The 23,472-nt window shown below is 42.5% G+C and overlaps 1 long non-coding RNA gene across 1 annotated transcript; it reads right to left on the reverse strand.

Moving 5' to 3' along the window:
* Positions 1-11,653: 11,653 nt before the first annotated feature.
* On the reverse strand, positions 11,654-22,488 carry LOC121668377. The gene is made up of 3 exons (XR_006017354.1): positions 22,478-22,488; positions 17,258-17,262; positions 11,654-11,863 (listed from the first exon to the last, which is right to left on the reverse strand). It is a non-coding gene; the product is annotated as an uncharacterized LOC121668377 (long non-coding RNA).
* Positions 22,489-23,472: the final 984 nt, after the last annotated feature.

The raw sequence follows: 23,472 nt of genomic DNA on the forward strand, positions 1-23,472 counted from the left end.
GTTTTCTAAGCAATCCATTATTCCTGCCCTTCCTGCTCTGGACAGCTGTCTTGCCAGGAACTAGTCAATGTTGTTTGTGTTCGACATGTAAAAAACTCACATCATATCGCCAATAAGGGAGTGTCTGTAAAATGTATTGCTTAATGTAAGGTAGTAATCCAGATCCTTGTTTAAGATGCTGTGGAGGGACTGGAAGCACAGGGCAGCTTGCACAGGGAAGGTGGAGTTTCCTACCCTATGTGCTGCATCCCTCCCAACACCATCTTCAGCAGATGTGGGCAAGGAATGTCCCTACAGCTCTTTTGCCCAAATTCCTAACTATACTCAAGCCTTATTTTTGGTACACAGAGTCTTTAAATCTGCTATCCCAAAGCCTAAAAATTACTTTAAAATGCTCTCTGCCTTCTACTTTTTCCCCTCTGGAGGATTCCATCACAGCTGGCAGGTATGACAAATTGTAGGTCTCTATTGGAGATGCATGGCATGATGCGTGCTCTTTGTTAACAGATCCTGTTTCTTCCTCAGCCCCTGCAGGTATGGGTTCCTCATTCTCTGATATCACTTTAGTCTTGTGGACAAATTATTTAAGCTAACATCACTTAATTGCTTTTATGGTCTGATATGGCTTTAGGTTGTACATATCTCTGTTCTAACAGTATTTTCTGCCTTAGCTTTGTTAATGTAGCTTCTTGTAAGCCAATACTAACTTGCTGAAATTGTATTGAAGTATCTGAAAATATCTTTTGTCATTTTTAATTTAGTGCCTGGCTTATTGCTCCTTCAAACTGCTCACCCAATTAAGGCATGATTGTGCCCAGTCATTGACACAGTCCCCAAGTCTTCTGTGAAGAAGCCCCCTGCCCAAGAAAGCTGATACATTGACTGTGCTAGTGGGAGGTGGGGTATGCAGGCTTGAATTTCCTCAGCACGAAGTGGCTACTGAAGCTACATCTCCTGATTCTCAGAGGGTGGGAGATAGGGAAATTTTGTTCTGCTGTTTTGGTTACTTATAGTTGTTATACAGTTCTTCCTCTGCCTCTATAACAGCTCACAGAATCACTGATCACAGAATCATTTAGGTTGGAAAAGACCTCCAAGATCATTGAGTCCAACCTTTGATCTCCACTTAGAGCATAGCACTAAGTGCCATGTCCAGTTGTTTCTTGAACATTTTTCCAGGGATGGTGACTCCACCACCTTCCTGGGCAGTCCATTCCAATGTTTATCAACCCTTTCTGTGAATAAAATTTTCCTCATGTCCAAGCTGAACCTCCCCTGGTGCAGATTGAGGCTATGTCCACTTGTCCAGTAGCCAGTTGCCTGGGAGAAGAGACTGACTCCCACCTTGTTACAACCTCCTTTCAGGTACTTGTAGAGGGTGATAAGGTCACCTCTGAGCCTCCTTTTCCGCAGCCTAAACACCCCCATCTCCCTCAGCTGCTCCTCATAGGACTTATGCTCCAGGCCCTTGCCCATCTCCATTGCCCTTCTCTGGACATGCTCCAGCATCTCACTGTCCTTGCTGTGAGGGGCCCAAAACTGAACACAGCACTTGAGGTGTGGCCTTACCACTGCCCAGTACAGGGGGACAGTCACTGCCCTGATCTTGCTGGCCACACTATTGCTGATACAGACAATTGGCCTTCTTGGCCACCTGGGCGCAGCTGGCTCATGTTCAGCTGCTATTGACCAGCACCCCCAGGTGCTTTTCCACTGGACTGCTTTCCTGCCATTTTTCGCCCAGCCTATAACGCTACATGGGGTGGTTGTAACCAATGTGCAGCACCTGGCACTTTCCTTTGTTGAACCTCATACCACTGGCCTCAGCCCATCAATCCAAGTTCAGGCTAAGACTGAATTTTTAGCTGCAAACCTAGCAGATTACATGGTTTGGTTCCTTGATTACCATGATACCTACTTAGGCTGAACTCTTTTTGTCTTTAGAAATGATGAGAGATCATTTTTACTATCTCACCCCCTATAGAAATATATATTTTCTGAAGTGGAAATAGCATTATATCCTTCTTGTCTTGCCTAACAACTATTTCTCAAGACAACATGGTGTTAAGCATTTTGTCCCATTAGCAACAAAAGTACTTGGCTGAAAAACACAATATTGGAGAGTCAAGCCAGAGAGGTTTATTTGCCAGTTCCAGCAAGTGTCTAGTAGGATAATGATCAGACTTACACTACCTGCTGCTAGTCAGAAGGCGTGCAATTTGGGACAGTACTGAAGCTACTGCATCTTGCAGACCATACTGATACATCTGAGAAAACTCCCACCACCACTCTGATTCCGTAGGGTAAGTGGTGGTACACATCTGTCATGTGCTTGGAAGTGCTTAGCTACAACTATATCCAGACTAGTCCAGGTCAACATACTGGCTCATTCTTGGGCAAGCATGGCTCTCTGTAACCAAACAACCCAAGTCGGTTGGCACTACATAAACACTATGTGCCTAATACAGTCTAATCTAGCTGCATAACAGCTTCTGCTCTGTGAAGCAGAAAATATTGGAGACTGCTTTCTCAACTGGTACAGCAAATTACCCATAAGTTTCCTGAACATTTGCTGGTCCAGAATCTGACTATGGCAACTGTTTTAAAAAAAAAATTTTCTGTTTGGCAGCCAGTTCTAGGATCAAAGCAGAAGAGGCTTAACTCAGTATCCTGACTCGCACTTGAAAGTGCTGTTCACAGAATCACAGAATCACAGAACACCACGAGTTGGAAGGCACCCACAAGGATCATTGAGTCCAACTCCTGGCCCTGCACAGGACCATCCCCAAGAGTCACACCATGTGCCTGAGAGCATTGTCTTGAACTCTGTCAGGCTTGGTGCTGGGACCACTTCCCTGGGGAGCCTGTTCCAGTGCCCAAACACCCAATGGGTGAAAAACCTTTTTCTAATATCCAACCTAAACCTCCCCTGACAGAGCTTCAGGCCATTCCCTCGGGGACCTGTCACTGGTCACCAGACAGAAGAGATCAGTGTCTTCCCCTCTTCCCTCATTGCAGTCTACAAGTTCCTTCACAAGGAAGTTGTAGACTGCAATGAGGTCTCCCCTCAGTCTCCTCCAGGCTGAACAGACCAAGTGACCTCAGCCACTCCTCATTTGGCTTCCCCTCCAGACCCTTCACCATCTTTGCTGCTCTCCTTTGGATGCTGTCTAATACCATACTGTTTTTTTCTTATATTGTTGTGCCCAAAATTGCCCACAGCACTCAACCACCCACTGCACCCAGTGCAGAGCAGAGCAGGACAATCCCCTCCCTTGACCGGCTGGCAATGCTGTGCCTGATGCACCCCAGGACCAGCTGGCCCTCCTGCTTCAATGTTATTGGAATTAGGCTGTAAGTAAAGTTTTATCCTGAGGGGACCTCTATCTTTCATACATAGTTGGGCAAGTGTGGAATCTAGATTAAAATTCCTACATTCATAATCAACCTGAATAAGTCAAAAGAGGCGGCCTTTGGATTCACACATACTTAAGTTGAAATTTGTAAGATTCCGTCACTTTCTAGTGTATGTGACAAAACCCAGTGTATTAAATATATCAATACTTAGGTTAGCAGATCATTATTTTGAAGTTATATAATTAGCACCATCTTGATTAGTTTCTCCTTAAGTGTTCAAGGAAAAACGTGGATGTAGTACTTGGGGATATGGTTTAGTGGTGAACATGGTGGTGCTGAGTTAACACTTGGTCTTGATGATCTTACATGTCTTTTCCAACCTTAATGATTCTATGATTCTATGATTCGACTTGTACCATACTTCTATTACAAAGATAAATGCAAGATTATTACCATTGCATACTGTCGCGGGTTCGGTTTGTAACCGGGCGGAAACACCAATTTAGTGTAGTGGTTTGGTCCAAAATACTCATTACTGTTTATCTGCTGTGAGATAAGAATTAGGAGAAATGCAAAACAGGCACCAAACTTGAAAGAATATGAAGAAGTTTATTAACAGACCTAAAAGAAGAAAAAAAATTATACCACCTTCAGAACTCTCCTCCTCCCCCTTCCTCCCTTCTCCCACTGACAATGTGAAAAGACAACCCTTAAGATGTTCAGTCTGTTTACCACTTCCATAATAACCTTGTTCAGTCCATTTAGAAAGAGAAGTCTCTTCTTGCTCATGCTATGAAAACATTATCACAACGAGACAGCCGCCCACTTCCAAATATTGTTCAGTCCATTTAGGAAGAGGAGTCTCTGCCTGCGTGTGAGTCCTTTCCCCCAACTTGCAGCTTTTCCCGCAACTGCTTTCGAGGGTCCACTCTTGAAGATTTTTGGGGTACAATTTTAAGGTTGAGCCGTTCAGAAACAAAAACAGAGGCCCTTCTCCTTCCCTGGGAGCAAAGGGTCTTCATCATCTTCATCGTTAGGACTATCTCTGGGAGCATCTCTAGGAACTGAGGTTTTCTCCTTTCCCATTTGGAGCAAAAGTCCTCATCTGGTTCATCTCTACGGACTGAGGTTTTCTCCTTTCCCGTTTGGAGCAAAAGTCCTCATCTGGTTCATCTCTCCCTGTCCAAACTTCTCATGAAATTACAGCTGCGTCAGCATCTGCCTATCTCAGCGCAGGTGCTTTTGCTCACGAGTTGAACACTCCACCCCCCATATCTTCATGAAATTACAACAGGATACTCTGATATATCATAGCTTCACAACAGAATTTCAGCTTTAAGCATCTCCTCTCTCTCTTCCCTCAGGTTTTCAGCTCTTCACAGCAATAAAAGGGTTACTCTCACCTCAGCCTTGCAGCTTTGCAGCTGGAATGTTGAATTTTTCTTATCGCAGTGGAGAGGGGGGAGAGCCGAGCCGCTCCGGCTGCCCACGGCAAGGCAGTGGGGGGGGGTATCATGGCTGGAACAGGTCCATGGCTTCAGGATGGCCGTGGCCCGGCCCGGCCTGGCCCAAGCAGGGCCTGGCCGTGGCCCGGCCCGGCCTGGCCCAAGCAGGGCCTGGCCGGGCCCGCTGGCCCCCACACGGGGCCTGCAGCCACCTGTGCCAGCGCCGGAAACGAGAGAGAGCCTGGAGGGGGAGTTTGCCTATTCTTAAATGTGGATCACAGAGGTGATCACAACTTTAAGTGGCTTAGAGAATTGTCCATATTCAAACTGGCCAGCTGATAGGTTCTATCAGTTCCCAGAGGAAACTGTAAGCACCCCTTAGCAAGGACGTCCCTTCCGGGACTATGCTTGCTAACCTATGACACATACTAAAAGAACAGTTTAATTCTAAAAAGGTCATTCAATGTCATATTGGAGATAAACGGAGTCCAGGTCTGCCAGCACACACACCAGGATAATTCCAGATTATAGGTTTGCTTAACATGTAAGAAGAGAAAATGACTTCTACTTGCTTGAGTCTGCAGTGATGTCAGCCAGCTGAAGTCTCAAAATTGAATATTGCTTGAATGAGTGAAATAATCTGTGGAAACACCTTACTGAGTGTTCTTGTGCAACAACCACCAAGACCGGTTGCCAACTACATAATTTAGTCTTCATACTGAAGTGGCAATTTTCCTATTCATTCTGGGACAATGTCAAGTGCAACCAGAATACTTCAATCCCAGATTTCTCTTCAGTGCATTTCAGAGGCCAGTGGATCTGCCTTCTGCCTCACCTTTCCTTTTATCTTCAAATTTGATTGTATTGTTCAAAGCAACATGTTTGAACAGGAAAAGTTATGTTGAACATTGATAGAAAACACTAATTCTGAAGATTGAACTAAATCTATTTGGATTGTTTGAATTCGTACTATTCAAGGTCACAATGACTCAAATCTCTGTGGGTGAATGGCCAAATTTTCAATCTGTTTTTAGGCAAGAGGATGGTCTGTGTTTGGGCAACCTGGGGTAAATTAATACCTAACATGACTTCTGCAGAAAGCATGTCCCTCACACTTCAAAACCTACTTTCTGCTGCCTGTCATGATACACTAATAATGAGCCTCTTTGGAGAGCAGAAAGTACACAAGACTCTTTCTCTTCTCCTTTTCTTTCCTCTATTCCACAAAGCAGGCAGACAAAAACTTTCTCTTTTGAAGGAAGAGTTGTTGAGCTTGAGATGTGTCTGTCTGTGATAATCTGCGACCTGCTTTATGGTGTGAATAAGAGGGCCAGAGTGCTGCCAGGAACCAGAGTGCTCAGAGAGGAAAGTGCCTCTCTTTCTCCTAGATTAGGGCTTGTTAATGCCATCAAGATGAATGGAAAGGCAGGCACTGACTCCAGAGAGCTACATCAATGAGATGGATGAAAAAGGAGTTAATTGTTTCTCAACCAAGTTTGTGAAAAGGCAAAGGCAAAACAGAAGAGAATCGTTGCACTGCTTATTCCTCTCTGTGTATATTAGTAACTTTTCATGCAATAAAGTTGCTTATACTTTTTAAAGTTGCTTACGCTTCCTAGTCTTCAAACTCAAGCTCTTGCATTTTGCAGCCTTTGTCTTTGCTGCCTCTCCTCGCGTCCAGATATTCACATCTCTCTTTCAAGTATTGGTGACTCTTTTTCTCCATTCACATGCCTATCAAATGAGGAACCTTACTGAGTGAACATATGAAGGTGGATAAAGGCAAGGCAAGGCTCCCGAATGTTCTTAATTTTTTTCTTAACAGAATGGAAAAATTAAGCCTTTTACAAATTTGGTATAACATTTCCTTTAAAATCAAATAACTTTATTTCTTTTCCTGACTCTATAGAATTCTTTTAGTATAGGTTAGGAAGCAGCAACTTCCCTTCTCAGGAAAAACCTGAAAATTGGGTTAGGTTTCTGGGACATGAGAGTAAAAGAAATGTCACAGATTTGTTCACCTCACCAAGGAGTGAAGCAAGTACATGGTGGAAGGTGTTTCCAGCTATAGGGACCAAGCAAATCATGCACACCTTTTTCCCTTCCCTGAAAAGCTATTTCTAAAGCACAAGGAATTTTATATTACACTTTATAATGCAATTATTTTTGGGGTTATCCAGTGATTTACTTCAAAGCAGTGTTTAGTTTCTGGCATCTGGAAAAGACGAGCTACTTGCTTGTGTCTAACATTCTTACTGGAAGCTCTGTGCTGTGATATTGCTGCAATAAACCAGCATGTATGAAAGAGTCTCACGATCAAATTGAACTCCAAGAATATTTGGACTTCTTAAGTAATCCATTTCTCAAAACACAGAAATAAACGTCACTGTAAGTAATCTATTTCTGCATGTCCCAGTATCAGAGTAGGAACATGTACCTGCAAACCAGAAGGAGTTGTTGGCTTGGATCTTCAGCTTCAGCTGTGATAATTAAAGGCAGATAACTTTAATTCAGTCATAAGATTGTAATTTGCTGAGCTGCAGTATAGGCAATTCACCAGCTGTTCTGTGGCCACCAAGAAAACAATCTGTACTTGGACTATGTCAAATAGAGGATTTAACCCTAAATGTCAGTAAAGGAAAGCTTAATAATTTCATATTTTATGACTAGTGTGGTTTGGCTGATATCCTGGATAAGAGTGTCCTGGATAAATGTGGATGTCTAGAAAATGGGTATCTATAACAAAGCAAGTCACCTTGGATTCTCCTTTATACACAACAGAGGACCAATAGTGCCTTACACAGTACAAATATACTCATTTTTAGGTCACTGGCTATGCTAGAAGAAAACGTTGTCAATTGTGTTAATATATTGTAAAAATAAACAAGAGTGCTCCTTTGTGAAGCTCTGTAACTTAATTTCAAGACCTTAGATCAGGTACATTGTACATGATGACAACAATGATGAGAGTTGGATGCACTCAAGGTTTTCATCCATTTGCACTAACTGAACTTGAGCAGTTGAGGATTATAAAATTATGCTTGTCCCTGTCCCTAGTAATGAGTGTTTTTCTCTTGAATTAGAACTACATGACCACTAAGTGTAATTTTCCAATCATACTTTGAAACACTGGTCAGCATTCAATCTTCTGTGTATAAAGATATAAATCGTTTCCTTGACCTTCAATGTCTTCTCTTTGTCACTGTAATTCTAATATCCAAATGACATCTTGGTCCTAACTGCTGCTTTGTATCCTGTAATCATCAGGGAGCTAATAAAGTACAGCAGATTAAATAATCTCAGCAATGTATCATTTAAGTCAACAATGAATAATAACTATATTGCAAAGACTGCCAATTCTAATTGTAAGAATTTTATATACTTTTGGGAAAGAAGAACTATTCCTAGATAGAAGAATGTTGTTTTTAATACTCCACTGCCTCAATTTTTTATTTCTTAACAGAAGTTGATCATATTCTTCTGCTGAGTCGAAAAATAGCCTTCAAATTGGGAGAAATATGCTGTGACTCCCTTTGGTGGAAGTAGAAGGTTTAATATGGCCCATCATTTCTACATTTTTGGGCAAGTGCTACAGTACTTAAGAAACAATGTCTAACGACTGAACAAGAAAGCATGCTAGCCCTCAGCCACCCAGCCATCTGTAGAGGCAGTCAAAGAGGGGGAAAGTAGTCACAGCAATCCCCCTGACCTTTCCAGAATTCCAGGCAGTGTCTAAGAAGCAGCATCAGTTCCAAGAAACTCGAGTACTCTCCTCCTACTTTAGACCTTGATGTGATTGATATGTTGCCTGAGGCTTCCTTTGAATTTTCTTCACCCAAGAGTAGAGGATATGCAACAGCTCCAGAAAATATTATGTCAGTAATTTTAGACTTGGTTATAAATCAGGAGCTGTTGTTTATAGTGTACATCTACTTTTCATAGAATCCGTCATGTTAATTTACCTCAAACTTGCCCTTCAGTGGATCTTGTTCCTGGTGTGTGACCCGACTATGCAGAGAAAATGGATCATGTCGATAAGGCACACGCTGAGCCACTTTCTCACTGAAATGGAGGCTGAAAACAGGCTTCTGCCCCTTCTGCTTTTTGTCTCTTGATTATGGACTTTGTGTTGTTCTGCTTCTGGACCTGGTTGGGTGACCTGCTTTCCACAGCCACATTGCTCTGAGGAAATGCAAAAGTAATCACAAGCCTCCTGTTCATGCAACAGTGATGCTTGAGATTACAGTGGCATTTCAGTTTGGTTTTTAGGATGGTATTTCTCTTCTACCAAATCGTAGAGGCTTGGGTTCATATCACTTAATTTCAGCAATTTCACAGTTAATTTGTTAAATTGTTAATTTAGCGAAGTTAGTCCACTAAGCTCCAGCTCCAGAGAAGATGCAGTGAGACAGGCCACATACCAGTGGGGTATGTTTTACGGCAGGATGCACGTGGAAATAAATTTATCTTTCCATTGGCTACAGAGGGAACATGAATAACTATCTTAAATTTAAACCTCCTGCCTGCACAGATTTTGGTCTTGAGGAATTAAGGAGCGATTATCCAACACTTAGAAATGCCCGAATGCTATCCGTATGCTGTAGATCAATCACTTAACTGGTTTTGCATAAAACTGCTGGGCAGCAGTCAGTACTGGCTCAATCTAATACCTTTATTAACAATGGAAATAGATATAAAATCCTTGCCAATAAATCCTATGAATGACACAAATGCTGCCAGAATGATAAATTATGACAGATGAAGGGTTGGTAATACAGCATGAGCTGGACTTGGTAACAAACAAAATGTGCTGCAGTATGCATAAAAAATAGAATACTGGAAAATGGCATGTTTGTAAAGGATTTTGAAAAGACCACCAAGTGTTAACACCAGTGTGACAAACAGGGCTAATATGATTATTTGTGGTGTTAAGAAGAGTATGATACTTTTATGGTATAAAGACTGCTGGATGCAGAATGAGCTGCACAAATTGCCTGAGGGATAGAAAGTGTGTCTCTCAGCGAGGAGCATACATGGCTTGAGTTGCATATAGAAACAAAGACTGAGAAGGAAGCTGAATGCAGTATAGTCATCTTGTCTTCACTGCAAACACACACCAAAAGGTTACTCTTATGTTGATACAGCTCTTCACTCTAAGGCATAACAACAGCCTGTGTCTCAAAGCAGAAACTGGACAACTTAAAAATAGAATTTACACTCCCATAGCAATTGAGATTAATAAAGCCTGACAGATTTTCTCCGTATCTTGTTTACAAGTCTAGTTATTTTCATCATCATCATTATCATCATCATCATCATTATGTCTCCAGAAGATATTTTTAATCAAATTCAAATTATCTGTCCCACTTGCTGTCACTACTGTGTGAAGTTGAATGATTTAGGAAATACAGAAGTGTGGCCAGATGAATACCTTAACTTCCATGAATCTAATGCAGAAACATACCCCTCATGGTTTTATTGAAATCCTTGGTCATGTCTGCTCCTAGGTATGAAATACTTATTTCCATTTCAGTATTTTTTTCCAAAAGCAGTTGGGTTTTACAAATGTTCTTGCTGATAAGCTGCATGTCTTTTCTCTTTTCTGGAAATATGGGCAATCTAGTGGAAACCTTTGACTTTTACTTCAGTTTTACAGTCACGTGGTGTCGTTTGTTTGAACTCCTTACCCAGTGTGAAGAAGACTGTGTTGCATTAAAGGCATTTGTTGTTTTGATGGTGGTCATATGCCTTTCAGCACTGATTGTCATGCTGTGTTTGGCTAGCCTGACTGGTTTCCTTGAGGATAAAACCACTCAAAAAATAAAATTAAAAAAAAGAAAAAAAAAATCAAATTGTCTACTCTCTGCCAGAAAAATTAGCAAACTCCTGTGGAATTGAAGGTCTTGTAAATAGAAAAGTGGCACTGATAGGAAATGCAAACATTTCACAGCATGTCGTCTTGAAGAGCTCTTAGCATCTGAAATATTTAATTTCCTGCTGAGGATAGGATGTGATTTATCATTTATTAAAGTCAGTGACTCTTATTTGCTAAGTAGGAAAGACATTTTCCAACACTGCAGTCCACTGCTGTCTTTTACAACTCCCTCAGAAGTGCTTTGTAGGATATTCTATAAATGTGTTGGATTTGACACTGACCCTGCAGTTGTGGTCAGAATGCACTTCAGGAGGTGCGGGTAAAGGCACATGTAGCAGGTTCAGTTTGTAAACCGGGCAGAAACACCAATTAAGTGTAGTGGTTTAGTTCAAAATATCCATTACTTACTCATTTCCCCTCTGTGAGATAAGAATTAGGAGAAAGCAAAGCAGGCACGAAACTTAAACAGTTGCAGTACAGAGAAAGAGTTTTATTACTAATAGAATTAAAATTTAAGAGAAATAACAAGAAATTAAAGCAAACCCCCTCCCCCTTTCCAGCACTTTCCTCCTTTTACCCAACTCACACAAAGGGTAACAGAACATGGGATGCTAGTCAGTGCTGCAGTTCTTGAAAAGTCTCGTTCTTATGCTGAAGGGAAAAAAGGGTTTTCTTCAGCTGCACATGGTTTCCAAACTGCCACCAACAGCAGACCCGCCCAGAAAGAAACAATCTGCTGTGGTGTAAAACATCTCTCCCATGAAAATCTCACAGTTCCGTCACACTGCCAAACATAGGCCATCACATGGGGTTATTAATCTTTTTAAGGATGAGTTATTTTGGCCTGAACACAAAGGCTTTCTTCTCCACAAGTCTCTAAAAGCCTTTCAGTGCTTCTATGTAGCCTGGCATAGGCACTCTTCACAATTTCCACAGGCCACACGTGAATTCTCCATCCCCCCATGTACTTCAAATGCATTAAAGAGACAAACAGTTTGTGATATTACAGTTTCTTACCACAGCATGCAAGAAGTTTTTTTTAAGCTATGCGTGAAAAACGCGGCACTGCCGTCTTTTTCTCCCGTCGCCATGCTCAGCTCCGTCTCACGTGACTCACTTTCTCTCTGACTCTGAAGCCACAACGTTGAAGAGTGTCCTTGTTCAGGCTTTGCAGTGGAGAAAGCCTCTCTCTTTTCGTGCTATGGGCTGCGTGGTGTCCTCTTCAGTTCAGCGCAAAGTGTGCTGGCTGCAGACAGAAGGCTACGCCGGCTCCTGTTGGCTCCGCCGGCTCCACATAGAGAGGAGAGGATAAGGGCCCGCCGGTCCCAGGAAGCCATGCCGGACGGGCTTATCTGTGTGGCAGTCCATGGCTGGGTTTAGCTGTCTGCGGCTCTGGGACGGTTCCCACCCAGCGACCCAGGGTCTGTGCCGTGGCGTTGGAAAAAGGGGAGGGGTAGGGGCCCTGGCCCGGCCCGGCAGAGCCCGGAGGCTCCGAGGCCCCCTCCACCTTCTAGCAGGCAAGTCGGGACAAAAGGCAATTCCCGCCTTTCTGTGCGGTTTAAATATGTAAATTGTGAGAAGCATCATTGCCTAAAAGACTGTCCATCAACTCAGGTTCAACCCACTACAGCATACATTAAACCATCTTCATAATGTGAATTATTGCTAAGGGCAGTAGTGCATTCACCTTTTCAGCTTTCCTAGTGGGCTAAAATAGTGCTAAAAACTGATCACTAAATGGGGAGCTGAACACAAATAAGAATACATGCTTTTGGCACATGTACTGACTCTGTAAAGAAAACCATGTGTATAATGACGTTTAGAGCTGTAGGGACTCTACCCATCAGCTCCATTTACTGCCAAAGCTGCTCATGACCAGACAAGCTGAAATAGAAGATTTAAACATCCAACGAGGATTAGGCTTGAAAGCAAACTAAGGAGAGATGCAGATTGACTCATTTCTCTAGCAGTACTCTTCCAGAGTCTAGAGAGACCTGAAGAATTAAGATCATGTGATACTACAACTGGTTGAATCTTGTTATCCGAGACGCTACTTACATGAAAAATGAATTTGCAAACATATTGTTGCTGTACAGTATTCACCTGCAGCTCACGAGCAACGCATGCCATTTCATACTGAAATGAGAAAGGATCACAAAATCCAGGTGGGCCAACTGTGTCCTGGGGTGCATCAGGCACAGCATCTCCCACCAGTCAAGGCACAGGATTGTCCCACTCTGCTCTGCCTCACCTCGTGTAAGGTGTGGCATCACCTCAAGTAATTTACTTATTTCTAGCAAATTAAGAACAAGTGTGACTGCTCTTATCTTCTATGTCCTTCAAATGTTGGCTCTTTTTAAAGTGTTCTTGGTATTTAAAAAGATTTTCATTAAAAGTGTTTCGTTGCTTTCTGGATGCAAAATTTCATCCTTTTGTTTAGGGTTTTGATGTTTCCCATCAAAAAATTTCATATTTTTTCTTATGGAAAATAAAAATGATCCTTAAGATATTAAAACTTAGCTTACCTTTTAACACTGCTTCTGTGATAAACATACAATTTTTACCAAAACTGAAGACTGACATATGGGTTATTAGTAAGTGGATGTAATAGCAGAGAGCTGACATTCTCTTCTAAGTGAAGCAGATTACACAGCCAGTGTAAACCTCACAAAATAGGTTACTCGCCGCAGTTTCATTTCCAGCCTTTACTGAGTTTATTATTCCTTCTTTCCCTCCAAGATATTCTCCGTCTTCATAGTTATTGCCACCTTATTCTTGCAAATAAGATAGTAAACTATTTCAACCTTTCTCTCCTATCCCTATTTCTCTTATTTCTATTTTTAAATGGTGTCATTAAGAGTATTTTTAAAGATCATATTATATATATACACTCACATATATTCTATACTTATATATGTGTACATATATGTGTGTGTGTACATATAAGAATATAAATAAAAAACATGTCTTATTAAGTTCTTTCATGTATTACAATAATTTCTTATAGGACGTTAATCTCAGGTTCCCAAAAGATGATCAATGACCTTTCTGGATATGGTGAAGGATAAAAAGAAGCAACGGTTTCACTGTCATGATCCAAAGGAGATTCATTTGCAATCTGTGCCTAAGTGTCCCTATCCATGTGACACATAAAAACCAGAATTTTCTTGTGAATGATGACACATGCTATTTAGGCAGAACTGATGTGAAAAGGTGTGTCATAAGCCAATCCACAAGCCCTTCACTTTCATATCGCAGTCTTTATCCCACAGTATTTCACTGTTCCCATTAACAATTCATCTGACTCTGAATTCCCATTAACAATCTTCATCTGCTTCCTACTCTACTCCGTTCTCAAAGGCATAAGAGTGCAAGTCTAGATAGGTGACTTGGCAGTTTTGCAGGGAGGCTGATGATGCTGGTATGGCTTCCCAGAGGCAAAGGATGTTCAGTGCTCTTGTCCTTAGCTGAGCATCAGCAATAGGCAGGAAATATCAGAGGGACAGAGTGGGAAATATCGGAGAGATATGTAGTATTCCTGGGTTTAAAATGTGGCAGATGATGGCTTAAGGCTAGTGTACAGTGATGCTGAAGAAAAGAGCAGAGGAAGAAATGAGAGTTCAAAAGATGAGAATTTGTGGGTTTGAGAACTTGTTTGTACAATGACAAAAGACTTTTTCTGGAACCTTTGAAAGACAAAGCAGGGGTGAGATCTCTGGGGGCACTGGAGAAGAAGCGATTGCCATTGAAAAGGAGGTGAGGAGAGTCAGAGTTCTGCTATAAGTAGAGAAATGGTGAAATCACTTCTGTACGTTAGCAGCAAACAGAAAAGAAAATAAGACAAGTATCAAGAGCTCTACTCAAATTGAGTGGTTGGGGAAAAACCTGCAAACAGCTTCAAATATCCAGAGAAGGAACATGAGCTGGGAGTTATCCAGGCAGTATTCAAGGACTTCTCTGTGTAATTGATGGAGATGCTGTTGTCAAGGGCTGAAAGCTGTATATATGTTTAAATATTAACTAAACAACTGCCCTTGCCTTCTGCTACATGTTTTTGATCCTGCTTCTTTGTTACGGCATACAATGGCTGGAGCTGGGAGACCAGCAGGTCCCATCAGGCTGTCTGGCCATACCATGCATTTTGTACCACAGTGCTTGTTAGTGTTGCCTTTTTTGCAGTAGCCATTGAGAAGGTGAATAATTTAACCTCTGAGTAAGATCCCAACAGAGAAACTGAAGGAGAAACAGGTGTGCTGGGCAGAGAGATGTGCTGAAATTCTCATTTGTGCTTTCTATTGCTTAGGTCCTTGCTTGGTGTTAGGAGCAGCAGCTCATTCTGTGACCTTTTATTATCATCACATGATTGGGTTTCCAATTACTTCACTTAAGGTAGGTCAGTGGGCACATAGCATTTTAAAATCAATTCATATTTAATATCTGCTAAATGAAAATAAAGAAATTAACCAAATAATTATTTTAGAATTTGGCAAAAACCTTCATGTTTGCGGAGTGGCTTATTTCCATGGGGATGCAACATCTTTAATCTCTTTATTATTTGGTAGTCTAAACCAACTGAAATTGCTGAGGACAAAGACAAGGCTAGTTCAACTTTCATAAGATTTTTCTTCAGATCTGAAATTGAGGTAATCATTGGAAAAACTGAGGTTGGTTTGAAAGCAAAGATTTTCTCAAAGGAATTTCTTATGGCTGAATGGCTGTATTTATCACATTACCTTTTTTACCCTGTGTGTTACATTCAGATTCCAGATACGTTTATAATCACACAGCACAGCTGAAAACTACTGTTTGCTTGGGAGTAGTCTTGAAGAGTTTTCAGACAGTCCAAATCTGTCACTGTGTAAAATCTGGCATAATATGGTGGGTGAACATAGCCCACCCACCACCCTGGAGATTTAGGAAGCTTTGTTAGACCCATGCCTGTGGGAAGTGAGGGTGGATGGCCCTCCTCTCACTGCACTGTGCAATAAGAGGACACCCACAGAGGGCTTGTGCCCAAAGCAACAGGGAGTGATGTGAGCAACAGAGAGTGACGTAAGCAATTACAGCTTCCTAAGATTAGTATTTCCTGCTGAAAGTCTTGTTGCAGTGGGGATTTCTGCAACATGTATAGACAACGAGGCCTGTGGAAAAGAAATAGGGACTGATTCTTGATGTTTTTCAGAGATCTTTATTCTCCAGCCACATGGCTGGACGATTGCCGAAGAAACTTAATCACGGGACCAGCAGGGTCCTTCCCAGGCAGGGGAACACAAAACAACCAATGGGGAACGAGGTTGACCAGGGAGCAGGGAAACCCTGTGCCCCTACCCCAGGGTCCTCTCCCCCCAGACCCCACGCTAGGGGGGAGGAGGAACCCCAACAATTCACCTTTTTGTTTTAACTAAAAGAGATTTAAAACTTAACATTGAAAACAACTGGATAACAAGAACAGTTTCAAAAGAAAACAAGCCACCCGCTTGAGTCTCTAAATGTCCAAACAGATTTTTTTCTCTGGAACATCTTAGAGCTGGCAGAAGGGTGACAGGACTCTCTGAGCATGCTTTGTGGGGAAACTGAGGCAGGAAAGGGTTTCTTCCATTTGTACCTGTTGGAAATCTAAACAACAATAGCTAATTCTTTCTCCCCCCGGTGTGGGCCCCCGCTCAGCATTGGAAAGGGATTTTTGGGAGAACAATTGGTAAAAGCAGGGTTTTGTGAGGGAAACCATGGGTGGAAAAATGGATAACAGGATATGGGATAAAAGGGAAAGGTAGGATTAGGAAAGGGAGACTGTAGAGGGGCTTATAATGGGGATATTGTCTTGGATAACTACAGTTTGCAGCATATATACTGCCTTTTACAGAAACACCATCAGGCCTGGTAACATTTGCTGCTCGCAGGCCTTTCCTTCCTTGAATAATTTTAAACTCTATCACTTCTCCATCTCCTAAGCTTGGGATATATTTTTGGGGGTTATTCTTCATAATGGCAGTACGATGAACGCATATGTCTTCCTTGTTGTCACATCTCATTATAAAACCATAATTTTGTCTGACATTATACCATTTTTCTATTCCTAAAACCTTAGCTACGATGATTTTTTCTTTTTCTGAGTTTTCTGCTGTTTTCTGTCTTGCTGCGCTCCTGCTTTCACTTTTGCTTTCGCTCGCTCCTGTGTTGGAACTGCAGGTGCTGCCAGTGCTGCCGGGGCCATCAGGGCTGCTTGTGCCTGTGCGCTCTCGCCGCGGAGTCTTGACTTCTCGGGGTCTCATTTGTGGCTGCGTGGGCCGGGCCAGGCCGCGCCGCTCAGCTCCTTGCACACTGCCACTGCTGCCGCCTCTGGTCACAGCTGTGCTGCCGCTGCCTGGTGCCACGCCCACCTCTTGGCCAGTCCCCCCTTGGCGGCCCCCCCGTGCCCTGCAAACGACTCTGTCCAGGTGCGTGTTTCGGCTGTGCGCGGCTCCGCTCCACCACCATCGCCGCCAGCCGCTGCCCGCACACTGCCCCTCTCAGCCAGGCGTTCGCGGGGCTCGCTCCACCATGCGCTGCGCGGGGCTGGGTGGGCACCGCCGGGTCACACCGCTCCTGCCACACCTCGCTCCGCTGCTGACACCACGGCTGGCGCCGCTCCGCCCACACATGGGAACTGCCTCATTGCTGCTTGCAGAGCACTCGCGCACATGGCCGAGGCCACACGGTCCCTGAGCCAGGCTTCCCTTCGCAAGGACACAGCTGATACTGTTCAACAGTCTCAGTAATTAAATAATATTCACGAAAATATTCTTCCATCGGCATATATTTTGACTCAGAAATTAACTGTGTCCAAACATTCTTCTAAAAGTCTTCGGTAAGAATCAAGTCCCAAGAAACATAGAAAAAGTTTTTAAACAGCCATGCCAGGGAGTGTCTCAGCTCTTTTTGAGCTTGAATTAAGCTAAAATTTACAAATCGTTGTTCAAGAATCTTTTCTAGTTTAAGATAAATGTCCTTATGCGGCTCAGAGAGCCAAGAGTTTTTCCACAGTTCCTCCATAGTTTATGGAACAGCAAAACAAAAGCAAGAAGAGAGATCCAGAAAGTTTCTTTACTCATGAATTTTTTGGGGATCTTCAAAATCTTGATTGTTTCACAGTCGCTGACTCCAGGGAATTGTTATGCACGCATTATCACCATTTGTTGCAGTGGGGATTTCTGCAACATACATAGACAGCGAGGCCTGTGGAAAAGAAATAGGGACAGATTCTTGAGAGATGTTTTTCAGAGATCTTTATTCTCCAGCCACATGGCTGGACGACTGCTGAAGAACCTTAATCACGGGGCCAGCAGGGTCCTTCCCAGGCAGGGGAACACAAAACAACCAATGGGGAACGAGGTTGACCAGGGAGCAGGGAAACCCCGTGCCTCTACCCCAGGGTCCCCTCCCCCTGGACCCCATGCCAGGGGGGAGGAACCCCAACAAAGTCTGTTGCTTCATGACTCTCTGTGAAAGGACCTGGGAAACTCAGGTGCATTGAAGCTTAATCCCAATGAGATGCATCCCACTGCAGCTAATGCTGGCCAATTATTCAAGTTACCAGTGTGTTATTTCTGGTGGGCAGCTCTCCGTGCCCTTACCATTTCCCTAATCTTCTTTTCACTAAATCCTTTCCTAACAATTACTTAAGAGAGAAAGCAGTACCAGGTAAAGCAGGATTAAAATAATGATCTTCTCAATGAACTGAGACTCAGAAAAATAAAGGTATCTCACAAATACGAAAGCCACTAAGATTTAGTTTACTTCTGCTGAGTAGGATTAAAAGGAATTTGACAACCAGCTGTTTCCCCTAAGGCTCTCCTCCCCAACACACTGCCCGAGACAATCATGTAATGTAGGGAACAGTAGAAACCTATTGAGGAAATTGAAGAGTACTCTGAGTCTGAAGTTTTAAAATAAATCCTTAACTGGGATTATGAGTGAGTCATAGACTTTGTGTATAAAAAACACTGAGTGATGTTCAAAACCCAGTGATGGAGAAATCTTTGTGATGTGGTGAAAACTTATTTTAAAGAAGCAACTCTTTACACAGTGGTTTTATCACCATTAGGGCATAACAGTCCAAATACTCTTCCCACACCTTCACAAGACACGTGCAGTTTGCCCTTGAGAACATACCTGGAAAAATACACTCACCCTCCAGTACCTGGTGGGAGCCTTACTTGTGCAGGCAGGGCTGGCTGATAAAAGTCTCAGTTGTACCAGCAAGGCTGGCAGATTGCTGCCACAGCATTTTCTTTCTAGAGAAATTAAGGTTGGTTTGTTTGTTTGTTTTTTAAATGCAGCAGGTGCCTTGCTAAGAAAAGCAATTCAAGTTGTGCCAAAGCTCTGACAGGACCTGATGATGGAAAGAGCCTGTAGCTGTGTGGCTTCACCTTTGGTGAGCATAACTGTGCTCTGGAAGCCTTGTCACTGCTAACATTGACCAGCTGTGAATTAAAAAAAAAAAAAAAGAAAAGAAACAAAAATAAGAAAAAAAATTGAAAAAAAGTACCATACCATTTATCTTCCTAGCAAAACAGGATATATTATGTTGTGTAAAACAACAAAGCATTTCTTGCCTTCACAGAAGGAAAGGTGAAATTCTGTTGTAACACAACTGTTGATGCTTTCTGCTATTCACCTTATTTTTCTCAATATGAGCTATTATCAAGTGCTTTTGAAAAGCATCTAAAACCAGTCAAAGCACTATAATAGATCTGACCTTTCTTGTAGCTCTGTTTAGAGTACTTTTTTCCTAGGAAATGTGACCATTTTCTGATTCCATCAGTTTTGGAGTTATTCTCCACACTACCTGCACATCTGTGCACATGTGCACACCCCAGGACACACAGAATATCTCTACTCTGATATCAATATTTCCAGCTGATGGTTTTACCTGCATTTCTCAACATTCATAGCTTCCTTCAAGTCCCATGGGAGACAGGCTTTCTTTTAAAATCTGAATTTATAGATTTGCTGACTACAAAAAACAAAAACCCCTCAAAAACCTAAGCTCCACTAAAGATGTGTACCTGAAAAGTAATAGCACCTAATTTATCAATTTAATATACATATATTTAAAATTAGCCATATGAGGTCACCATTGTTTGTTGGGTTTTTTTTTAATGTTGGGGACTGGCTACATTGAGTTTCCTTACATATATATTTATTCATTTATAGTGTGCTAGTCAGAGCTTGGTATTGAAGGGCTGACTGACTATGTCTTTGCTAATATCACGTCTGACCTAGTATCCTCTGTCTCATACCATAAGAGGACTCTAAATTTCTGCTGACCCAAACCCATGAAGATGTGTAAGAGAGTGGTGGGGTTTGTAAGGATAGTAACAGTGTTTACTGACCACCTGATCTGTAGGAAAAAAAAATAAATGGACTAACATCTGAGCCCACCTGCTCTCTCAAAGTTGTCTTTGATTTTCAGTCTTTTATGTACACAGAACTGCAGGTATATCAGCTCTGTTGGCTACTGCCCATGAGGCAAAAGGCCCTCTGCTCAAAATCACACAAACTCTGACAGCAGCTCCAAAACTCACAGTTTTGTCAGTGTGTCCATGAGTTCTACAGGCTCTAGCAAGATCCTGGTAAGATGGGTTGCTCACTTCTGTTTGAAGGGCTTCCCACCAGGCATTAGGGCTGGATATGGCTCATTCAAGCGAAATAAGGTGTCAGCTCCCAGACCTGGACAGGTTCCCAGTCGTGGGCAGAGTGGTCTTCCTGAACAACTCTGGCACCCAACAGTACCAGAAGCACTAGCCACCTGTATTATTGCCATGGCAGTCATGACTCCAGACTTTGTCCCCTCCTGGCTTTCCCAGATCACACCCTTTGTGTGAGCCATGCATGGTGTCTCTCTCCCTGCACCCATCACTGGTGGCATTGCTGCAGAATGAGGTCTCCCCAGGACAGGTTCCAGATCCAGAGGCAGATGCAGTGAGCTGGTAATGGGAAGATGGCGAGCAGACCAGATAAGCTACACCCACAGGACCTGTAATCTTATGGACCCATTATCCAAGAAACCTTAGAGTTACTGGTGATAAAGCAATACTTTTCTGATATCATCATAATGACAGATTCAAAAGGGCTTCTCACCTTCATACACTGTGCATGTATGCACAAATAGCTGGGTGGGTTATTTGAAAAACAATTCCCAGGCTCTTTAAACTTTGTCTTCTGTTTGTTACTACAAGAAAAATAAAACTACAGGGCCCAACCCACTGCTCTCTAATTTTGTGCAGAAAGGGGAGGCATTTTTGCATTTTGGAGACAAACTGTAACAGACCACTCAGCAAACAGAAAAAAAAATAAATCAAAAACCAGTCCCTTGCCTCCCTGCTTCTCTCACCATCATCTAAAATGAAATTAGCTTAAGATAAACTCAATTTTCTTTATATAGTTTGGTTTTGGTCCATTTAGGTCTGTGTCTTCAGAGTATTCTGAATTTCTCTGTATCTAGGAGAGTGAGAAACACATTCTGCAGACAGAAGTTGTAAGTGCAATTTTTTGGCTTCTGACTGGGTTTTGAGAAGAAAAAAATCCTCAAAACCAAGAAAGAAAGTGCAAAATTTATGAAACATTCTTCAGCTTGAGATAAGCTTAGTACAGTTAGCAATATAGTTAGCATAGCTGTACTGCAGCCATAAAAAGAAGGCAGCAGATTTTTATGAGGCCAAATGATGCTGTCAGACTGATGGTTTAGGCAGGAAAAAAGGGGTTTACTTTATCTTGATAAACAAGATGTATATTATTGTCAAATATATTATTGTCTGATTATCAGAAACAAGGAGAAAGAACAAAAGAAAGGGTATAGCTTACTGTGGATGAATTATAACACACCTGGACAGGGAAAGGGCTCTAAGAACAGTGTGAATTACACCCATCATATTGAGTGACGGCTGAGCGATCCAGGCAGAGCACACACATATAAAAGTGAATTTGGATGTGACTTACTTCGGAAATTACTGATCTTGGTTAGTTTTAAGAGCACTGAAAATTGAAGGGTCTAAACTCAAGGGACTCTTATAAACCTGCATCTCTCCCTTCATCTTACATACTAGTACTACTGAACATCCATCATACTCAGTATCACCCACTTGTAATTAAACAGTGGTAGCTAGGAGCAACAGATTTTAACAGCATTTTTAGGAAGAAACATTTTCCTAAAAATAGCAGAGGCCCAACGATCTTAACCAGTAATTTTTAGCTCTCCTTTTCCCCTCCAAAATGTGGTTCATACTCAGCAGAACATGGTCACAAAGGTAGACTGAGATAGCTGGTTTTCACAATGTCCTACAGCTTTTCAACTAGGTCATCAGTCTTAAGAGGAGGCCTTAGTGCACCAAATTAGGGGTAGAAAGTAATTTAGCCTGGGTTTCCAATTTCAAACTACGCCAGATATGGACATCCAAGATTCTTCGTTAGCTGTCTTCTGGCATGACCAAGAAATTATCTGACTCCAAGAAAAGAGCTGGTCTTTAACTTTATGGATGAGCTTTTCCCTGACCTGGGTAAAAGTCTGGTAAATCTGAGCTGTGTGGGGATTCTTCCACTCCTTGCCTATTTTGAGCTGCCTCCAACCATTCTCAGTTGCTCTCATCTCCGTGATCTGGTTTTTGTGGATGCCACCTCTACGACCTTACCTTTCCCCCCTGTTCTTTGTTCCTACCATCTCTGCTGACTTCTAAAGGAAGGAGACCTGAGACAAGACACTGTGTGCTCCAGGCAGCTGGAGTCAGGGTCCCTGGAGCCTACTGGGACACACGCTGGTCACCCTGTGTGCTGATTTTGGCTGGCATACTGCTAATTTTCTTCACAGTGGCTGGTATAGGGCTGTGTTTTAAATTTATGCTGAACACAGGGCTAATAATATGGAGATGTTTTTGTTACTGCTGAGCAGGGCTTACACAGAGCCAAAGCCTTTTCTGCTTTTTATACTGCCACACTGGCAAGGAAGTTGGGAGTACTTGGGAGGTTGGGAGGAGACCCAGCCAGGACAGGTGACCAAAGGGATATTCCAGACCATATGATATCATGCTCAGAATATAAAGTGGAAGGAAGAAGAAGGAAAGGGGGGGTACATTTGGAGTGATGTCATTTGTCTTCCTAAGTCACTGTTATGCATGGTGGGGCCCTGCTCTCCTGGAATTGACTGGACACCTGCCTGCTCATGGGTAGCAGTGAATTAGGTCCTTGTTTTGCCTTGCTCGTGTGTATGGCTTTTCGCTCTTTTTGTCTTTATGTCCCCAGGAGTTTTCTGCCTTTTACCATTCTGATTCTGTCCCCAATCCCTGGTGTGAGTGAGTGGCTGCGTGGGGCTTGGCTGCTGGCTGGGATTAAACCACAGCATCCTGCCCAGGTGTGTACCTGTATTTCTGTGTATGTCGGTTCCTGCTTTGCAACTTGGGTTCTATATCTCCAGGTGCTCAGGGAGCACCCGTGAGCACTTTTAGCTCAATCCAGCTGTTCCAGAATACTTGTAAAATTAGTTTCAAAATTTTTTCGGGTCAGCATGACCCTGGAGATTTTTTTTTTTTTTTTACAGGAGCACCTTTTTATATTTTTCCAGCATTGCATAACAGGTAGAGAGTTTGGTTGTATTACAAAATGCCTGGGCTGGGCCACTTGCTTTTTGCTGCAAATGTAGCTGAGAGTAGAGAGAGAATGTCCAAAAACCTGAGATCAGAAATCAGCAGGTCTTGTTTTAACAAGCCAGTTGAATCCACTACAGGCTTTTTGCTGAGTGTGCAAACAGCAACAAAGAAGAAT

This window comes from Corvus kubaryi, unplaced genomic scaffold (genome assembly GCF_017639235.1).
Source record: "Corvus kubaryi isolate FWS band 111438036 unplaced genomic scaffold, C.kubaryi_AGA036_p1.0 37385, whole genome shotgun sequence".
NCBI lineage: Eukaryota > Metazoa > Chordata > Aves > Passeriformes > Corvidae > Corvus > Corvus kubaryi.